At 53.8% G+C, this 20,224-nt stretch overlaps 2 long non-coding RNA genes across 2 annotated transcripts; one reads left to right on the forward strand and one right to left on the reverse strand.

Annotated features, from left to right (window-relative positions):
- Window positions 1-368: 368 nt before the first annotated feature.
- On the reverse strand, window positions 369-19,987 carry LOC129053685 (uncharacterized). The gene is made up of 3 exons (XR_008518462.1): window positions 19,873-19,987; window positions 9,058-9,222; window positions 369-6,821 (listed from the first exon to the last, which is right to left on the reverse strand). It is a non-coding gene; the product is annotated as an uncharacterized LOC129053685 (long non-coding RNA).
- LOC134761709 (uncharacterized) lies at window positions 10,400-17,037 on the forward strand. The gene is made up of 3 exons (XR_010140775.1): window positions 10,400-10,789; window positions 13,913-15,072; window positions 16,671-17,037. It is a non-coding gene; the product is annotated as an uncharacterized LOC134761709 (long non-coding RNA).
- Window positions 19,988-20,224: the final 237 nt, after the last annotated feature.

Raw genomic sequence — 20,224 nt, forward strand, 5'->3', positions numbered from 1 at the left:
CTTTGCGCGGTTCTCCCTCACTACTGGTCCATCAGATGACCGTTGGATTCCTCAGCCGGGGTGCCCATCGTGTGTGTGATGAAGGCAGCACAGGGACTGGCTCTCAGCCCTCCCTCCTCAGTGGGTGAAAGTCCATGGGGGTGGAGTGGGGCTGCCATGGCACAAGCCTCTCACTGTGTCTTTGTTCTTGAAATCCGCACCCACTTGTCACTCAGCAGCTGGGGCTGGGATGGACAGACCTGGCAGAAATGCTCAGCATTGGGAGAAATGAGCAGAGGTGCATGGAGACGGAGGGAGAGACGTGCTGCAGAGGTGCAGTATCCTCCCAGCAGAAGGGAGAGGATGAGCACCTACCTACCTACCAGATCCTAGCTCCGCTGAGACAGCCACAAAATTTACAAGATTTATCTGATCTAATTTCCATCTGCTTTTCAGTTGAGGTGTCGGTAAAGTTCTTTTAGGCAGGTCACTCACGGCAAAGTGGCTAAGTGGGCACTAAAGTAATATCAGAACTTTTGTTTTGATTTTTTCGTTTGTTTTTTCTGGACAGCACTGATCATTCCATGAGTTTATGTTTTCAGCAAAGGGCAGCTATTATTCAGCTTGCTCAGTACCCACCTTGTCCCATCGTTTCTGGAGCCAACGATACCTTTCTTTTTCAGGGAACATCCTCCGAGCCCCACACTGGCCTCAACCAGAGAAAGTGCTCTGCTACCCTCTCCAAGGACAATTGGTTCTTGGGAGGGTCTGCCCCACATTGGGCCAGCCACAAAGCTTCCTTGAGAATTCCTGAATTAGAACCAACAGCCAAGGCTCATCCACCCCTGGGGTGAACAGTACACATCACAGACCAGGAGCCAGAGGACTGGTTGATTTAAAACAGCAACAAAACTGCATCTGGACCAGCAGCTGCAACTAGAGTGACCCTCGGTTAAGTTTATGATAATCCTCAGTCCTTCTCCAAGAGCTGTGTCCCTTCTGTGCAGGCCGAGTAGGTGAGCTGTGCGGAGATGTGGTAGCAATCCCACCCCTGCCTCCTCCAGTCTGTGATGGTGGCCCTCATCTCTGCAATCCTCCAGGGATATGGTATTGCGTTTAGTTTGCTGTTTTCATAGGAAGACGCAGTTCCAGCGGCCTCTGGCTGGCCTTTCTGACCATAACAGCCCTCGCTCTGCGGCCCGGAGAGCCAATGTGAGGATTTTGCCCCTTGTTGAATATGTCAATTCAAGTCATGAATTTGGAAACTGGGGAAATAACCATAGGGTGGACGCAGTGGGCCCCCCTATGCATCAAACCTGAGCCAAAACTCTGCTGACCCAAAAGCCCCCACCTGACTGTGAACCACAGTGACATTTGGGGTTTCCAGGAGTTGGTGTCACTTCAGAGCCAGTGTCCAGTAACGCTTGGAGAGTCTGATCAGTTCCCTTCCACAATGGAGACAGCGGCCGCAGCGTCTTCAGGGAAGGCTGGGAGGAAGGTGAAGCCTCTATGGTTTCACCAGGTGGCAGTGTGGTGGGCCCTTCCTCCTGGGGCTCTGGGTCTGTAAACTGGTTTAAGTCTGAGAATTGAGATGCTGTGACTCTCTATTGTGGTGACACGAGTCAAACTTCTGTTCCTCAGGCCTACAGCGTGGATCTGTGGCTGATACATTGGCCAAAATGTTCCTGTTAAAACAGGTCGGGGAATGCCAGCTTTCTGCTCCAAACATCCAGGAACTTCTCCATGCCTCCAAGTGGGCTGCAAGGCCCCGCCGGCCCTGCCCCGTTCCCTGTCAACTCCGTCTTCCACAGCTCATGGTTCTCACTGGCCTCCCTGCTCCTGGAATGATCCGGGTATGCTCCCTCTTCTCCCAGGCCCAGCTCGCCTGTCTCAGTCTCTGTGCAGGTGACAACCTCTTGGGAAGACCTTCCCTGGCCATACCTTTGAACTTGCTTCCTGCTTTCACATTCTCTACCGCTTTTCTGCTCTGCTTTTCTTCAAAGCCCTTATCATTGCCTTGCACACCGCATGTTTTAATTATTCAGTTATTTATTGCCTGTCTCCTCCCGCTAACATTTTAGTCTCCATTGTGTAGGACATTTCCTGGCAAACACTCAGAATTTTTGTGTTATGATTGAAGGAATAACATCAGCAATGCTGTTCTTTCCCTCAATTACTATGTTTTGAGCTTGTGGCAATCTATAGAAGTTAGTTAATGGGCCTTACAATCCTGATTTGGAGAAAAGGGAGTGATGAAAAGGATGGACAAGGTGTCATATATCGACACGGCCAAGCGCCAACGCTGCCTCCTCCTTCCCCAGGTCACGAGGAAGAAGTCAGAGGAGGCTGCTGTTCGTTGACCCATGTGCTTCCTTGGGAGCTTGAGAAGCTGCTCCCCCTGGTGCTGCCCCTGGGTGCTGCTTACCGGGAAACTCATGGCATCCGAGATGCTCTGCTGCGCTGGGTCTGTCCTGGATCCTCCCTGCAGGTCAGATCCATGTAAGGAATGCTGGAGGGCATTGCAGTCTGGCAGGAGTTCACTGTGGGGAAGGAGAGGCTGGGCTGGATTCCGAGGCTGAGTTGTCAGGCTCTGCAGCCCTCCTGGTGCTCAGTTATCATGCTCACTACCTCTCAAAGGCATCTCTTCTCTACGTGGACATTTGTCTGTCACAGCTGCAAGATTCTGACAATAAACTTGCTCTCCAAATTCCTAGAAGAATTGGTTGCTCCAGTTTAGCCAGCTACGACTTTCTTGGATAATGGCATAATCTAGAAGGATATTTAGCAAACTCTTTAAACTGGAAATTATTGATTCTATGGTGAGTCAGGAAAAACCACATTCAATGCACATTCACAATATTCAACAGCAGCGCTGGGCCTTGATGCTCCAGGGCAGTGCAGGGATTAGAGATCTGAGAGGTTTCATGATGCTTCTCAGGGGAATACACGGGTTCTGGGTTCTTCCAAGGAAGTTCTCTCCATGCCAGCCACCACCTTTTCTCTGCTGGGGAAACAGTGGTCCAGGGGACCCTCAACTGCAGGGAAACTATTGAACCTCCCAATGTCACTGCATCTCCTCTGGGTCTTCTTTAATTCCTTCTTTCCCCTAGAAAACACCTTCTGACACACTCCTGCTCTGCCTGTCTGTCCCCTGCTGCGGCCAGACAGCGAGCAGGAAAGAAATCCAGTGTCTGGACTGTTTGCTGGTCTGCAGAACCTGTTCTCTCCCAGTATCTGTTTTCCAATGCAGACTTTCACAGTCCCCTAAAGAAACTTAAAATTCCATTCTCAGAATGACTTCATTTCCTGATACCCAGGAGGTGAACATCACAGCCCACAATTCTGCAGTTCAGATTTGTGTTTATCTCAGGACTTAGCGCAACTTTGCCTTTGGCAGAGGTCTTTCTCTTTTGTAGCCCTTGCTACCAACCTCATTACTTGTTAGAGTCTGCCTCATGCCTGTCTGCTCAGCAGATGAGAGACCTTGAGGCCTGGGAAGATCCTGCCTTCCTCGGCTCTGTATTCCTAGGTAGTACATTGCCTAGTGGATGGTTAATTTTAGGTGTCAACTTGACTAGGCTGAGGGAAACCCAGATAGCTGATAAAACATGCTTTCTAAGTGCGTCTGACAGGGCGTTTCCAGAAGAGATCAGCATTTGAATCAGGGGACTGAGTAGGGAAAATCCACGCTCCCCAAAGTGCTGAGGGCCCAGATAGAACAAAAAGGCAGAGGAAGGGTGAATTCTTTCCTTATTCTGGATCTGAGACATACATCTTCTCCTGCCCCCAAACATCAGAACTCGAGGTTCCCAGGCCTTCGGACTCCAGGACGTACACCAGCAACTTCCCTGGTTCTCCAGCTTGTAGATGGAAGCAGGACTTCTCATCCTCCGTAATCACATCAGCCAAGTCACATGAAAAATCCCTGCTCATCCCTCTCTCTGTGTACATCCTATTGGTTCTGTTTCTATGGAGAACTCTAATACAAATGGCACAGACTAGCTGCCCAACAAGTGTTTTATTTCTGAATGACTGAGATGTTTGAGTAGCTTCCAAGCTTACATACCTGTGTTTCCATTAAAGCCATTGTTTAGGAGGCCGATGGCAACAAAAGGTTGAAACATGGCATAATCAGGGGCTGTTGATCTGAGTTATACCATGATGTGTTTAAATTTGTGCTATGATAGGGATTTATTGCAAGAAGTTAGGAATGCCGGCCTCTAAAAGCTGGAAAAGTGTAATTTCTTGGGGAGGCCTGGGAGCCCCCGTCTCACACACAGGAGGGAAGACACAACAGGAAGCATTCGTGACGATGAACGAGATGTTGTTCCTGCCAGACGCAGGTCCTTGCCTTGTGTGTGCATAACCTCATTTCATTCGATAGCAACTTGGGAGGAGGAAATAATAATTAACTGTATTCTTCTATGTACAGAAACTGAGGCTTGAACGTGAAAATGACACAGCTGTTCATGGTCTTGCTGGCATTGGAGCCAGGAGAGAAAAATCCCTTGGTAAAATCTCCCAGCTGAATGGGGAAATGGGAATACATCCCGCATGGCCCAAAGAGACAATGGCTGGAAGTGGTCACAGTCCTTGAGGGGGAGCTGTGTGGTGGCCAGGCTGTGGTGGTGAAGACGCAGCGGCGTGGGAGGTGGGGGTCGCTGGGGATGCTGGCTGGAATGTTTCTGTTAATAGCTGGAGCTCTACAGCCTGTCCTGGAAGAGGGACGGGGGCCTGGTCCTGGGAGGGTTTGTAAACCAGCATGAGCACATGTCAGGGTGGAGCTCTGACATCAGGACCCTGGCATGACTACGACAGACATCACACGAGTGGGTCAAGTGGACCAAGCCTCCCCATGGTACAGCTGCTCAACTATGTAGGGGGAGCTGTGGTGAACACACAGGACTCGCTTAGAAAGATCCCGAGAGAGAATCCACCCACAGAAAACCTGGAGAGCATTTTGAAACTTCCTATAGGAAATCCAGGAGAAAAGGAGTCCTATTGAGTGATGCGTGGGGATGCAGGTCAGGGGCCGCATCGGAAGGCAGTCGTCTGAGGGGATGCACAGATTCACGATGGAGGTGCTGAGGCAGCCACAGGAGGTGGTGGGTGGGGCCATGGGGATTGGGTGGGGAATCTAGAGCTGGGACACTCTGGTTTTGACGGAACGAGCATCGTCTTAGGAGGCAAAGACACAGATTCGAGTCCAGGCCCGGAGCACCCTTCAATCACCCTTAAGCCCTCAGAGTTTCTGCATCTGTGAAAGGAGCATAATGAATCCCACCCCACAGGGGCAGGGGCAGGGGCAGGACACTGAGATTGTAAGGGTGGGTGTCCCTCTTCGCATGGAGTCAGCAGCCGGCTGGGCTGAGGGAGGTGTTTCTGTCCTTAGGTGTCACAGGCTGGCTCTTGTACGTCCTTCCTTCCACTTGTCCCCACCTGCACCCACACAGAGAATACACTACCTCTATCGAACGCTTGCAAGGGGCCACTGTTCTCAGCGTTTCACCTGTCAACGTCACTTAAGCCTTAAACTGCCTGTGATGAGGTTCTGATAGTGTCTCCCTTGCCCTGCTGGAAGGCCCAGTGCTGAAGGACGACTGGGCACCCCGGCTCTTGGGACGGTCAGAGGCTCTCACCTGGACAGGGCAGACTCCCTCCTCTCCCTGGGCCTTCTGGTGCCCTGAGCCCCTACTGCTGTCTGCCATGGACTCGGGAGGGAGCATGAGCTGCATCCAACAGGCCGCAGCAGGTCCCGGCCTCTCAGCACCCAAGACCAGACAGAGGCAGTGCCTTGGCTGCAGTAAAGGCCTAGTGACCCAGGTGGGCATTAGAGGTCATGCCGCTGCTTGTCTTTACCATTCTACCCAGTGTCCTGCGAGGACTTGGTCCTCAGGTGGGTCACAAGTCTCCAGTCCATTAATTAACTGGTCAGAAGTGAGTCCCGGTCCATCCCTGTGACGAGCAGGGGGACTGGCACCTCATTTCCTCATGGACTCATGGCCCTACACAACGACACACCTGGCCTTCCTGGATCCATGCACTCACTCCAGAAGGACGTTTGCTTTGAGCTCTCCTGGTGGACGGGATGCCCCTGAACATCTAACCATCTGTTGACATTTCCACCATCAGAAAGTTCCTCTAGGCAGCGCCCAACCAGCGCTCCAAAGAGGTGCAGAATCTCTGAGAAATTATGTGGTCCACAGTCATCAGCTAACAACATTTATAGGACCTTATTAGCCGCCAGCTTGGAGAAGGCCGGTGTCCAGAATAAATCAAATCCTTCAGAATTGTCAGACGGTGGCGACTCGGTCAAATCTCGGTCAAAAGATGCTCTGGCCAAAGTCAACAGAGAGCAGAAGGGACTTGCTTTTTCTGGGCCCTCAGCAAGACCACACAGGGAGATTTGCAGGCAATAAACAATGTTGCCTAAAACTTTCCTGTGAGGTGGGAATTGTTTTTATCCGTATAAGAAGGTGCCGGCCCAGGGGAGGCGTGGGTGGCCAAGCCAGGGATGGACCCCTCACGTGGCCTCAAGAGATCAGCACCCAGGAGTCAGCTCTCTCCACAACATGCCGAAACAGCTCCACGCCTGTGCTGGTGTTTTTCTAGGAACCCCTTCTGTGTGTTTGTTTCCCAGCTCGGACTTAGGTCAAATGGTCTATTAATTAGGGTAGATTTAGTCACTCCTGACATCAGCTTGTGTGGTTCGAGCAGCCCAAGGGGAAGAGACAGGGCCTCCTTTATGCAGATTCGCAGTCTTCAGAGGACTGGACACAGCCCTGGCCCTGCTGCTGTCTGCTGTGCCTTTTGCTTCCTGGGTTTCATTCGTCGGTCTGTACCTTGAATATAATAAGATCCGTTTGTACATTTTGCTCTCGTGCATTATACCAAAGGAAAAGAGAAGATAGTAGTTTAAAGCTCCCAACATTTTTCATGTTCTGAGCCTTAGGTCTCCCATATGGTAGAGAATCAAAAAATATCAGGCAACCCCAAACCTGGCCCGAGATGAAACAGCTTTGAGGCTTCCAGGGATCCCTCAGAAGGCTGCACCCAGGCCGGCCACAGGTGAAAACATGATAGCTCTTTTCTTCTCTGTTCACCGCGGTTTTCTCAGACAGAGCTCTAAACTGGCGTATTCAATGACATGGAGTGGTTCTCTCCTATGTCTCCGCTTCTCCAGTGTGTGACGAGCATTGAGAAGTGGGGAGACACGGGGGCACACTGAATGCAGGTGGTCTCACCCGCCTCACTCGAGATGCATGTCTTGCCTGGCTAGGCTTGGCCTCCTCTGCACTGTGTGCTCCTCTAAATGAAGCGTGACCCTTCTTCCCCCACCTAATTGGTGGTTCTCTGCCCCCAAGAGCTCAGCCAGCTGCTTCCCTGACACATGCAGTCCTAGCCTGGAGGAGACGGAGCAACAAGGCCGAGTGGGGATGAACACTGGCCTGGCTTTCAGATCCACCTTTGCCTCATGCAGATGCTTCTCTATCCTTTATGATTGAGATCCTGGAGCAGGGGATCACCTAGTTTTAATGACCATAAAGTGGAGAAGGAGTAGGGAGAGGTTAGGACCATTGCTGCAAGCTCCTGGTGTCCCTGACAGTGAGAGAGGCAGGACACTCGCCTGGGCTGGGCCTGAGGATGCTGCTTTCTCCTCTGCATGCCTGGGGTCCAACAAGAGTCATGGGACCCAGGAACGTCTCTGCAACTCTATCTGTAAACATCCAGGAGCTAATTGTGACCTGGAAGTCATTCGGAACTCAGCACAGAGGCCTTCAGAAGTCCCTGCCTTCAGATAAGGGCAGGTGCTTACTCTCCCAGTGGCTAGCACTGTTAAAACAGACTTTTTTTCTATAGCCAACATCATAACAAATGATGAAATACTCAATAACTCCCCCTAAAACGGGGAGAAAGGGAAGGGTTTCTGTTTTTGTTTTCATCTCTTCTAGTCAGCATTGGGCTGGGAGGTTCCAGCCAGTGCAAAGAGATGAGGCAAAGGAAAGTATACATATTGGAAAGAAATACGTAAAACTATCCTCAATTACAGGTGAAATGAGGTGGCAAATCCTAAGGGATCCACAAAAAATCAACTTGAACCAATAAGTGAATTTTGCAACATCACAGGACACCAAGTCAATACGTAAAGATCAGTTGTAGTTCTATATACTACTGATGACTAATTTAAAATGAAGTCAAAAATACTATCTATAATAGTAAAATGAAATACTTAGGGATAAATTTCACAGTATGTGTGAAAACCTCTACACCAAAAATTATCTGAGCGATATCTCTCTAAAAATACCATGTCTAATTCTTCACAAACTGATCTAATCACTCAATGAAATCTCAATGGGAGTCCCCGTGGACTTTTCCTCTAAATTAACAGGATGATTTAGGAGTTCATAGAGAAGTGAAGGTCTAAGGGCAGCCACAGCCATCTGGAAAGGAACGGCACCATCAGAAGAGTTGTCAAGATTGATGACGGAGCTGCAGTGATCATGGCAGATCTTGCAGCAGTAAGGAAATAGCAATAAAGAAATAGGTCACTGGAATAGAGCAGAGAGTCCAGAAATAGGCTGACAGGCACCATCCCATGATGTTCAACAGGTGGGCCAAAACCTCAGGGGGAAACATGGTACTGAAATAACAGGATATGAGGCCAGGCGTAGTGGGGCTCATGCCTGTAGTCCCAGCACTTTGGGATGCCGAGGTGGGAGGACTGCTTGGGCCCAGAAGTTTGAGACCAGCGTGGGCAACGTCATAAGACTCTGTGTCTCTACACAGAGACATAGGCCAGGCACGGAGGTGCACACTGAGACACTGAGGCAGGAGGATCCCTTGAGCCCAGGGGTTTGAGGCTGCAGTAAGCCGTGATCGCAGCTTGGGCGATAGAGTGAGATCCTGTCTCTAAAATATAAAATATATAAATAAATAAAACAAAACTGGATAGCCACATGAAAAGAGAAAAGAATCTTGACTCCTCCTTCTCGTACCTTGGAAACTGAGAGGTTAGGCAAGGGTTTCATAGAGAAGACACAAGCCATAAAGTAGATTGATAAACGGAGTATAACTTACGAGGGAAACGAGAGTGACTTCACGCTGGAGAAACCTGGCCAGCACACTCTGCCAGGTAGCCGAGGTCAACATCAGCAGTGAGCCGGGCCGAGGCGGGACCCCTGATGTGGTGGGATGAGAAGCGCCTCACCTCTGCTCTTCCTCCAAGGAGCCCACAGCCGGAATCTGATCATGAAAAAAAGACTTCATACGAATCCCAGCAGACAGACACTCCCCCAAATGCCTGAGCCCAGCTTCTCAGAACTTTCAAGATCACAGAAAACAAGGAAGGTCTGAGAAACTGCCACAGCCCAGAGGAGCCTAGGGAGACGTGATGAGCAAATCTCACACAGGATCCTGGACGGGATCCTGGCCCAGAAAACAGCCACCCGATGAACACGGAGGAAACCAAACGAACTGTGGGCTTTAGTCAATGATTATGTAGCAACGGTTGTTCACTAATTCTGACAAATGTACCACACTAATGTAAGGCATTAATAATAAGGAAACCGTGTGAAGTATATGGGAACCCGGCACTATCTTTATAACAATTCTGTAAACTCGAAATGGCTCTAAAATAAAAAACTTCATTTTAAAAAACCAGCCACAGGCGAAGGAGGGAGACTGATAAATTGGACTTCAAGGAAATGGAAGTCATTGGGTGAAAATGCACACAACAGGGACACCTGATGAAAGACCTGCATGAAGAATGTATAAGCAACTCTGGAAACCCGGCAATCAACAGACTACTGCCTAATTCTAAAAAACGGGCAAAGACTTGAGCAAACACTTTGGAAGATACACAAATAGCTGATGAGTTTGAGAAAAGCTGCTCAGCCTCGTACTGATCAGGAAGTGCAACTGAAAATCTCAGCGGGACGCCCTGCACACCCGCCAGGGCGGAGGCGGAAAGGCTGACAACACCACAGTGAGGCTTATGCCGAGCAACCGGATCCTCATCGCCTCTGGGGAGAGCCTGGAATGTGGCCACCACTTAGGACGATGGCTTGGAAATATCTTAAATCCAACGTATTTCTACGTGCTAGTGATGCTGCTCATCATGGGGGTGAGCACTCATGGGCTGGGGATGCTACAGGGTCCTCGGTGCCTGCCCATTTCACAGGACAGGAGACTGAGGTCTAGAGGGAGGCAACAGCCAAGGATGCCCTGGATCCAACATCTCGCCCAAGCCACCGTGGCTGCCTCCTCCTCTGGCCCCTCCGTCTCCCCCACTCCTTCTTCTCCCCTTTGTCCCCCTTCTTCTCCTTCTCCCACCCCTCCTACTCCTCTCCCTCCTCCTCCTCATCCATTGTCCTCCTTGTCCTCCTTATCCCCCTCCTTGTCCTCCTTATCCCCCTCCTTGTCATTCTCCTCTTCCTCCTAGTCCTCCTTCTCCTCCTCCTTCTCCCCCTCCTCATTCTCCTCCTTGTCCTCTTCTTCCTCTTCCTCATCCGCCTCCTCCTCTTCCTAATTCTCCTCCTCTCCCTCCCCCTTGTCCTCCTCGTCTTCCTTTTCTTCCTCCTCTTCTGTCCCAGGGCTTTCAAACTCTGGCTCTCTAACGACACGGAAGAGTTAAAAGGAGGAACGCCGGCTCAGCCAAGCCCCGGAGACTCCTACTTGATATGAGCAGTTTAAAACCACTTTCCCGTTAAATTTTTCTGTGACAACTCTTTTCATGGAGAACGAAAAGACTCTTGTTAAGCGTTGCCGTTCAGAAGTGTTGGCGTTCATTGCTAACATGAGATCCAACAAGGTAAATGCCAGAAGCCATCTGCAAGGGGTAATATCTTATTCTGCTTTTGCATAAATGATGCTGCATCCATTTATCTCTCTGCTGCCGGCCTTCGGTGCTGATGGCCTGTGCCACCCAATGACTGGTTAAATAAGCTTGAGGAAGGGCTCTTTTGAGGCTCTGTCCTGTTTAGCAGAGGAAACTTCAAAGTCTCAGCATCCTGGTCGTGGAGTGCTATGTTAGCCCTTTCCAAAGTTTGAGACTGAGATGAGCAGACCATTTTAAAGACACACTGCATCCAGCCACCCATGACAGAGCCTCATGGGAAGGGTGGTGAGCAGGGTCGTGGGGATATTCTATCCTGAGCCTTCCATGTTGGGGCTTCTTGGAGACAGGGGAGGACCACAGCCTCAGTGACTGGCCATTGGCCAAATACACTCATTAAAATGCCTTCTCCAGGGTGGGGGACCTGACCCTCCCAGTCTGCGGGGCCCAGCCCACCTGCTCCTCCCTAATGGCTCCTGCGGGATAGGGAACAGCCTGGCACCAGGTGAACCATCACTGACTCTCCTTGGAGAGAGACGAGGGAGGAGGGGGCATGTCCAAGAGGCCAAGGTAAGAGCCCAGTGCCCTGCAGGTCTTCCGACATTTCCAGCCGTGACGGCCATGATCACCTTGGTCTGGACTTTCTGAAGAAAGTCTTTCCAGCTCGGCCTGGCTGGAATCTGACCTGTGAAGCCTTTGGGTCAGTTGCAGGAATTATCAAGCATCTGCCAGGCCTCAAAGAGTTGGACTCGGGAGGCACAGGGCCTGCCTGGGGTCAGGTGCTGAGGAAGGGATGATAAATGCACCCTCTCTGTTTTGTCCCTTTCTCACAGCCTCTCTGGACACCCTGTCTGCCTGTGTCTGTCCTGCCCAGCCCTTCTCTGACGAGCCTGTCTTGGTGCTTTGTCTCTGCTCACCCTGGGCTCGTCACTGTAAACAGCAGGAGGTTCCACCCCAGGCGAGGTGTGCCATTGTGACTGAAGGTCTCAGGGAACAGAATTGAGTCTGGCTGGGTTGAGCTGGGAGTTTCGTAGCTGTAGGAAGCTGAGATCGCAGCTTCATGATGCAGAGAGAAGGCCTTGTCTCAGCTCAGTGGGGAAGCCCCTTGTTGACTCTAGGCAGGGGGGATTGTACCACTGCCTCTCCAGCAGCAGGCTCCCAGGAGGCAGTGCAGTCACGGGGCCCCACTGGTAGAAGCCTGAAAAGTCCATCGGGAAAACCTCAAAGGCCACCAGTCCTCGAGGGAGCTGCTGCTCCAGCTGTGCTCACCTGGAGTGGAAGGGCAAACGGCACCAGGGGTGGAAGAGGTCCAGGCAGAGCCTCTGCCCCACCCTAGACCAGCTGCACGAGACAACAGCTCACACCAGCTGCCCAGAGGCACAGCCCCTCGGCCAGGCTTTAGCAGGCCACGGCTTGATCTCAAGGCCCTCTCTTCCCATCCCACCGCACCTCCCTTCTGTGACAGGAAGACCAGCAGGTCCACTCTGAGCCCGGCTGAAGCCCGACCTCCTCCACCTCAGCCCTGAGAATCTTCTCCAGCTGGGATGGCTGTTGCCCTGTTGCCCTGTTGTCTTGTTGCCCTGTTGTCCTGTTGCCCTGTTGTCTTGTCCTGTTGCCCTGTTGCCCTGTTGTCCTGTTGTCCTGTTGCCCTGTTGCCCTGTTGTCCTGTTGTTCTGTTGCCCTGTTGTCCTGTTGCCCTGTTGTTCTGTTGTCCTGTTGTCCTGTTGCCCTGTTGTCCTGTTGTTCTGTTGCCCTGTTGTCCTGTTGCCCTGTTGCCCTGTTGCCCTGTTGTCCTGTTGCCCTGTTGCCCTGTTGTCCTGTTGTTCTGTTGCCCTGTCGTCCTGTTGTTCTGTTGTTCTGTTGTTCTGTTGCCCTGTTGCCCTGTTGTCCTGTTGTTCTGTTGCCCTGTTGCCCTGTTGTTCTGTTGCCCTGTTGTCCTGTTGCCCTGTTGCCCTGTTGCCCTGTTGCCCTGTTGTTCTGTTGTCTTGTTGTCCCGCCCTCCCAGCTCCTGACCACACAGGAGCTTTGTTCCCACGCCAGCCTCTTTGGGGAAAGTCGGGGGGGCCCTGCTCCAGGTTCTGGGACATTTGGCTTGGGCTGTAGCCTGTGTCCAAGGAGAAGAAACCCTGAAGGTGGGTTCCCACCAGATGTGGGCATGGTCAGCTACATCAGGCCCCCAAAGGTGTGCATATCCCGATCCCATGGAACCCGCAGGTACATTACCTTCCATGCAAGAGGGGCTCTGTGGATGGAGTCGGGATAAGTGTCTAGAGATTGGGAGGTTGCTCTGGGTCAGCCGGGTGGGCCCTTATGAGAGGGAGGCAGCCAGCTCCCAGAGGGCCGTGGAACAGCAGCAGCTCAGACACAGCAGAGGCCACGCAGCTGTCCTGGGTGCCGAGCAGCTGCAGAGGTCGGAGGAGGTGCAGAGCGGGTGTTCTGCAGCCTCCAGAGGGACCAGCCCTGCTGACTCCCTGGCTTTGGCTCAGTGAAACTCATTTCGGACTTCTGACCTCCAGCTCTACAACAGAAGAAATCTGTGCTATTTTAAACCACTAAATTTGTGGTTTCTGTTTCAGCAGCAGTGGGAGAGGGCGAAATGCTCTCCAGCTTGGCACCCGCAGCCCAGCTCAAAGGCAGGGACTGTGGTTGCTTTGCAAATGAGGGAGGCTGGGTCCCTGCCCTCACCGGGCTTACCATCTAGGTATGGAGAGGAGTAATGTAAGGTGAAGTCAGAAAAGAATCATAAGAAAAGAAAGTCCACACCCTGGAAGGATCTGAGGCAGAAGGAAGCTCTTGCTGAACCACCTGAGAGGAGGCGGTCTGGCCTGAGCACCCTGGGGGGCTGGCGCCCCCACTTCAAGGCCCCCCTGGAAGGCGCTTGGCTCTCCAGATGACCCCAGCACTGGGGAGACCTGTTGTGCTTTCCAGGCAGCACAGAAACCTCAGTGTGGGTGTTGTGGTGCCACAGGGAAGGGTGTTTCTTCCAGCCTGGTTCTCAGGACGGGCTGCTGGCTGGAACCAACCCCACCTCTATCTGAGCCACCAACCATCTGAACCGGTATTGTCTCTGACAAATATTCCTCCTTCTTTACATCCCAGAAATGGTGAAAATGCACAATGCCTCAGGACGCCTTGAGGAAGGGGCAGCGTGTTGCTGCCGAGGGTGAGCACACGTGGTTTCCGAGGAGGGGCGACAGATCTCCCTGGGCGTCAGTCATCCTGGGACTGGGTGCTATGGAAGAAGGTGACGCCAGGCAGACACCAAGAGCAGGGGAGCTGCAGGCTCGTATCAGAGCCCGTATCAGAGCAGGGTGGCCCCTGAGTGGGGAGGGAGCCGGAGCTCACTGCTGGAGGAGGGCCCGGCACCTGCACGTGAGGACATGAGTCTGAGGCCTGCAGAGAAGCCGGGTGAGACACTGCTGTGCTTCTCTGGGCCACAGCCCCTCACAGCTGCATCCAGTCACCAGAGCTCCTCTGTGCCTCACCCACCCTTGATCATAGAAGACAGCCTGCATGTCCTCAGCTCTGTCCTCCAACCGGCTGCCCAGGAGGCCTCCCTGGCTTCTCCCCAAACTGCACATGCCCTGAGTCAGCCCTGGGGCCTCAGGGACTCCCCCGTTCATGCATCCTGGCAGCGCGCAAACCATCCCTGTCGGCTCCCACTGACGTGCTACAGGATCTCAGGGCGGCTCCACCACGCAGGTTCAGAAGGGATGGGATTCTGTGTGCTTTTCCTTCTTGCTTCAGACCTTCACCTGGGGCTCTAACATCAAAAGTCTGTGCCAGACAGAGGCATCCACAGCGACAGGAGCCTGGGCAAGGGTGGCCATCCCTGCTGCAGAGACGAATGTCAGTGTCCATGGAATCAATTCGGTGTGGTGAGCGGCAGGTCTGATATGAAAGCTACTCACGCTTCCCGTCTGGGCAAGAGCAGGAACTCAGCAGGCAGAGAGCTGGTGGAGCCTTCCATGGGAAAACCAGAACCTTCAAAGAGCCCGGCCTGCCTCTGATCAGCCCCTTCTTTCCGATCAGATGCATTATTGACGAGGCAGCAGCTTCGCCTGCCTCTCGTCAGAGCAGCTCGTTTCCCACCGTGGTAATTTATACTTGTGATTTTAGCCTTGATCAATAAGGCAAAGGAGAAGACGCACCCGTTCATTCCCTGCGGGAGGGGCAGAAACACAGGCCTCTGTGCAGAGCTTCCCTGGGCTCTTCTGAAGGGAAGCAAACCATCAAAGGGAATATCTGCATGCTGAAAGGTCAGCCGTTCCCTTTTCCCCGTGGGATTTGTGTTAGCGAGTTTGCGAGTGGAAAACGCATTTGGAACTGCCAGTCACTTACAGCCCTCACATGGGAGGTGCGATGTTAATCCTGTCACTATTTTAAAACTTGTCTCGGGGTTGGGAGTAACTGAAATCGTTTTGGGCTTAATTTTGCATGAGGACATAGCAAAGCATGACAGAAGGGAAAGAGAGAAAATGCTGGCAAAGGAGAAATGGCCCTAAGAGGGAAGCCGGATCCCTGGCTGGGTCAGAGTAGATGAGCGGGGAATGAGGGGCTGGAGGATGCAGCTCAGAACATGCAGGGGTGGTGTGCTCTTGGGAGGGAGCTGCTGCGGAGCTACTAAGGAGGGAGGCTGAGGGGTGGGAGAAAGCCCAGGGCTGTAATCATAGCCCCTGGAGCCTGATTTAAAAGACTGGAGGAGGCAAAACCTTTTCTGGGTGACATCCATCCAGAGCGTGACCCTGCGGCCTCAGTGTCTGCTGAGCATGGCTCTGCCTGCAGCCAGCGCCGCCCCCATCCCTTCCCTTCTAGGGATGTTGGAGTGTGGGGCAGCCGGGCTTCTGCCCACAGCACAGATGAGGAACCGAGGATGCAGGGGCCTGTGGGGGACGGCACGCGGTCAGCCCAGAATTAGGACCTAAGGTTGACCCTACAGGTTCCTGCAGCACAGACGTGCAGCGCGTGCATGCACATGTACACAGATGCACACACAGTCATGCATAGCCACACAGAATCACACCCTCCCACTCACACCCACACCCACACCCCCTCCCACAGGCACATGCACACACTCACACCCACACTCACACATGCCCACAGGCACACGAGCACACACTCCTTTCCCCCCATACTCCCTGCACACCCATGGGCACCTATGCTCTCGTGTGGTCTGGATCTGTCCTCTGTGTGCACAGCCTGTGCCTGGCCCAGTGTGAGTGACTGGTGTGGATTCTCTGCAGGTGAGACCTGAGGTGAGTGTCCTGGTACCGGCGGGCCTGGCTATCAGGAAGCTCTGCCCAGACAGCCGCCTCCTCCCCGATGCGGGCCTCTTCCCTAGGAGGAGCTCATTAATGTGTTTTTCCATCAGTATTCTGTGTCCCGTCACCCAGGCCTGGGGCTGGACACTGCCAGGGGCAAATGTGCCACGTGGAGAGGCCAAGCGGCGGCAGGGCAGCTTGTCCGCCAGGTAGCACCCAGGCAGCTGCATGTGGGGCAGTGTTCCCACTCCCGTCACCAGCCCTCACTTCTCGCTGCCTCTGAGTATTCTATGGGGGCTGCCCTGGCTGCAGCCCCAGGTGTAGCCTGCTGGAAATCTCCCGGTGTCCAGACCCCATCCCTAACCGGCCCAGGGCATCCCTGATTTCGTGCTCACCGAGAGGGGCCTCCCTCAGGCCTGCCCAGCTAAGAGTCTTGCAGGAGCCCTTCTCCAGCCTCACACTACCAGTCCCTTTGAACTGCAGCACTCAGGTCCCCAGGAAAGGTGTTTTTATCAAGTTAGCTATTTTTTATACTTATGAAAAAGCTCCATCACATGGAGCAAAGTAGAGTTGATTTTCAGCTGTGATTTCTGCAGGCAGAGCAATGTCTAGTTCCTGCTGTTTTTTCTGATGGGCGCAGCAGTGACTGGGGTGTCCTGCGTGCCGTCGGTGAGTCTTCAGCTGTCCTGGCCTGCAAGTTCCTACTGACATCACGACCTGCTGCTTCGCTCTGTCCTTAAGAGTCAGAAGATGGAGAAAAGGTTCATGTTTCCACCCTTGTATTCTGTTAGGTTTGGGTTTTTGAGAGAGGCTTGTGGGGAAGGGGCCATGTCCCCACTCCTTCCTTTCTTCTTATACATATATTTACATCCACTCCGTCGTCACTCAACATGATTGACGGAACTTCTGTCCCTGCGGAAGCTGTGCTCAGGCCTGGGCACTCGTGGGGCATGGAGCCAGGGCCGTCTCCTGGAGGAAATGTGGAGAGAGCATGCCACAGCCAGGCCAGCGCAGAGAGAGGCTCTGGCAGGGGCCCCTCCCAACCTGCCCCTGCATGCACGGGGCTTCTGCTCAGCAACACGGGCACAGCTCCACTTCCAAAGTGTGAGGGGCAGGGGCCCAGGTGTCGGATGCCTTCACCACCTGCCTGAGTCTGGCATCGGGCAGGGAGCGTGCCAGGGCCTCTGCCTCTGCTGGCCCAGATGACTGCCTGGCTCTCCTCCAGTGCAGCTCCCGCTAAATAGATAGAACCGGGCTCTGCGCCACGAACTGGGCCAAGCATCCCGAGGTGGCGAACCGAGTCGGGAGTCAAGACCAGAGGCCGGGAACTGCCCACGCCCATGTTCCTTCCGCAGGGCAGCCTGTCCGGTGGCAACACTGATACCATCCCATGAAGCCTGTGAAAATTAGAGGGAATGGTGCAGGTTCAGAGGCCACACGCAGCAAGTAACCTATGAACACCCACCCTTGAAGCCTGGTTTTCATCATTGGACCAGTAGGGGCGGAGGCCCCGGCAATCTCCCTGCCCGAGGCCCAACTCAGGCAGGTGGGCTTGAGAGCCCCTCCCAGGGCTCCAGGGCTCTGAAGGCATCCAACACCTGGGCCGCTGCCCCTCACATCTTGGAAGTGGAGCTGTGCCGTGTTGCTGAGCAAAAGCCCCATCCAGCTCTCCGAGAACCAGATGAGAGGTAAGGGACATGGAGTTTTCCTGGAAACTTGGACTCCAGCTGGTGTGGGGGTCAGAGCAGCAGGCTGAGCCTTGAGGGGGCCTCCGGCAGGCTCCCAAGGCTGCACTGTGCGTCTCTTCCACCACACGCACTGGGGCGTGAGGCCAAGGGCATCGTCTACAGAGCGAGAGGAAATCTGGGGTGGCAGGGCTTGCGGGCGCAGGACAGCGCCAAGGGGCTTTCATCTCCCAGCGTAGAACGACCTTGTCCTCTGCCCCTGTCCGGGGGCCGCTGGGTCCCTCGTGACAGCAGCAAGGCAGGCAGCTCTGGTGTGGGGCCGACCAACAGGCCTCAGATCTGGAGTCACAGAACCAAGGACAAGAACAAGGGCCCCACGCACCTCCAAGCAGGCCCTGAGGCAGTGACGGACAGGCAGGACCCTCTCTCTGACCCTTCCTCACTCCTTACCCAGAGAAGCCGGGAGAGCTGGATGCCGAGGGACTGGGAGAGAGAAGGCCTCCCGCAGGGGCTCATGGACAGGAAAACAGAGGAGCCTGCCAGGGCCATGGCCACTGGCAGGACAAGTGCCCACTGGACCCAAGAGGTCTGCAGGGCAGAGCCCAGCCCTGGGTTCCCACAGAGGCGGCTCGGGCAGTGGCTGATCTGCCACTCGTTCACTCAGTTTAGTGAGCAGCACGTGAAATGCTAAATCCATGTGGGCTCAGGAGCAGCCTTAGAAGAGGAGAACCCCACAGTTCGTCGGTGAAGCCCCCACCCCAAATCTCCCACAGTCCTGCTCAAGCCCAGGGTGGCAGGTGTCCTTTCTAATGGGTGAGAGCCCCTCACCAGGAGCCGGGGGCTGCGTGCACTGTGGACCCTCACCCGTGGGGGCCTTCCAGGACCCCAGCAGATGCCTGAAACCCGGAGTGCCCGACCCCGGAGAGTGTCTTCCTACACATACATATCCACCTGCGTGGGTGTGTGAATGTGTGTGGGTGTGTAGATGAGTGTGTGTGTCCACCTGTGTGTGAAAATATCTGTGTTTGTATTGGTGTGTGTGTCCATGAGTGTCTGTGTCTGTGTGGGGGTGTGTGCCCATGAGTGTGAGTGTGTGAATGTGTGTGGGTGTGTAGGTGAGTGTGTCTGTGTGTCAGTGTGCAAATATGTCTGTGTTTGTACTGATGTATGTGTCCATGAGTGTGTGAGTGCTTCTGTGTGGGTGTGTGGCGTGAATGTATGTCTATGTGTGCCTGTGTGTGTCCATGAATGTGTGAATGTGCATCTGTGTCTGTGTGTGAGTGTGTCAATATGGGTGGGTGTGTCCTCCGTGAGTGTGCGTGTGAGTGAATGGTGTCTGCATGCGGGTCCTCAACATGGGCCGTGTCTCCAGCACATGTGCCCCTGCCTCAGTGGACCCCACGGCCTGCTGGGAGACACAGCCCAGGTGCAGGGCACTCCACCTTCCAGGGCAGGCTTTGCTCTCAGCAGGTTTTCTCCCAAATCTTTGTCTCTGATCTTATCTGGGCGGAAGGTTTTACCAATGAGAAGCAGAAAGGCATTCCTTTCCTCCTTGCTGCCTGCTGACAAGAGGCAGCCAGTCGACCACTTGAAAGGGAGCTGGTACGGTCAGGCTGGGAGGGAAACTTGGATTACAGCCTCGAGATGATGCACTGTCCAGCCACTCTGCCTGGAGCTGGACACTGTGTGTGACACAGCGTTGCTGCTGGCCACTTCTAGTATTATTCTTTCTGCTCTTTCCTTTCCTTCATCACATGCTCCTGGAAGGGGCTCAGAGGTGTCCCCACCTTGCCTGTCTTGGGAAGTTGTCTCAGAAGGCCCTGTCCCAGTGGAAAGTGCTAGTGGCTCTGGGTGTCTGGGCCTGAATGGTGGGGTGTGGTCTGCTTTGCTCTGAGCAGAGCCCCTCCATGACAATGCCACAGTGTGCAGGGAAATGGGGGTGGGTGTGGGGGAAGCTAGGGAGCACCCCCATTCCTACTACCTTGAGCTCAGACCACCCTCTGCAACTTCCCTGGGGACCTCCATGGCAATGGGCCCTGGTCCAGTGGTGGGCTCTGCTCAGTCCAGGCCCTTTTGGATCAGAGTGTTACCAGCTTTCTGAGCCCATCCTTACCTCCTGAGCTTGACCTCAGCCTCCTGAGCTCCTCCTCCACCTCCTGAGCCTGTCCTCACCGCCTGAGCTCAGCCTCGGCCTCCTGAACTCATTCTCATCCTCCTGAGCTCCTCCCCAGCCTTCTGAGCTCTTCCTCCACCTCCTGAGCCTGTCCCCGGCTTCCTGAGCTCCTCCCCAGCATCCAGAGCCTGTCCCCAGGCCCTGAGCCCATCCTCAATCTCCTGAGTTCTTCTTCAGCCTCCTGAGCCTGTCCTCAGCCTCCTGAGCTCCTCCCCACCCTCCTGAGTTTGTTCCTGGCCTCCTAAGTTCATCGTAGCTCAAGGAGAAGGTCTTGGCTCCTCCTGCCTCCAGC

Source organism: Pongo abelii, chromosome 6, assembly GCF_028885655.2.
Source record: "Pongo abelii isolate AG06213 chromosome 6, NHGRI_mPonAbe1-v2.0_pri, whole genome shotgun sequence".
NCBI lineage: Eukaryota > Metazoa > Chordata > Mammalia > Primates > Hominidae > Pongo > Pongo abelii.